The 904-nt window shown below is 42.7% G+C and overlaps 1 non-coding gene across 1 annotated transcript; it reads left to right on the top strand.

Annotated features, from left to right (window-relative positions):
- Positions 1 to 414: 414 nt before the first annotated feature.
- Positions 415 to 497, top strand: TRNAL-UAA (transfer RNA leucine (anticodon UAA)). Its single transcript has one exon. It is a non-coding gene; the product is annotated as a tRNA-Leu (tRNA).
- The last annotated feature ends 407 nt before the right edge of the window (positions 498 to 904 follow it).

The raw sequence follows: 904 nt of genomic DNA on the forward strand, positions 1-904 counted from the left end.
CAATCCTGATGCCTCCAATGACATCAGTGTGTCTGGAGTAGAGGTTTGAATTCAGCAGGCAAAACGGTGATCTCTGGAGTAAAAATCGGGACAGTGCCTTTAGTGAAGTAGAAGTAGTAGGTGGTGTTAATGCTGTGGTTTCCATAGGGCACTCCCTCCCCTCATCTCTCCATCCCTCCCCCTGCTCCTTTGTTTTCTTTTCAAACAAACTAAAACAAAATTTCTCTGGAAAATTTTGACCAAGTGAGGAGACTCAGGAGAAGTGCTTGATGAACACATGCTGTATTTTCTTATTATATCCTCATATTTTAATACAATTCAGTAAAAACAGGAATAATTCGGTACTTCCTTAACGGTCAGCACAAATGCCTTTGTTGTTATAAAAAAATGATTGCCTTATATCTAGCCCCAATCACCGGGATGGCCGAGTGGTTAAGGCGTTGGACTTAAGATCCAATGGGCTAGTGCCCGCGTGGGTTCGAACCCCACTCTCGGTAGGTTAAGTTTTCATCTCCAGACTCCTTTCAATACCGGCATTTAAAAAGTATGTGAAGGTGACTTCATTGCTTTTCTACCCCTTTGCGTTAACACTAATGTTTTTTGTCTTCAAATCTAAAGAAATCACCTGAATAGGCAGTAGTGTGTAAATGATTCTCTACCACAACCCATCGGATTGCCAATAGAAGGAAAAACCACTCATATCCACCACTCACATCCATGGTCTGCTCCAGGACTTTCAATTCCACCAGGAATTGAACCTCTGAGGCTATTTGACCCTAAGGCCACAGGTAAGAAACCCTAAGTTCTCAGTACCTCCCAGGAAATAAGAGCCACTCCCCAGGATTCTCATAGTTTCCAAATGATTGTACAAGAAAAGCCTAACTCATAGCTAGGGCTGTCTCTC

The sequence above is a fragment of the Rhinopithecus bieti genome, unplaced genomic scaffold (genome assembly GCF_001698545.2).
Source record: "Rhinopithecus bieti isolate Rb0 unplaced genomic scaffold, ASM169854v2 scaffold_18466, whole genome shotgun sequence".
NCBI classification, from domain to species: Eukaryota; Metazoa; Chordata; class Mammalia; order Primates; family Cercopithecidae; genus Rhinopithecus; species Rhinopithecus bieti.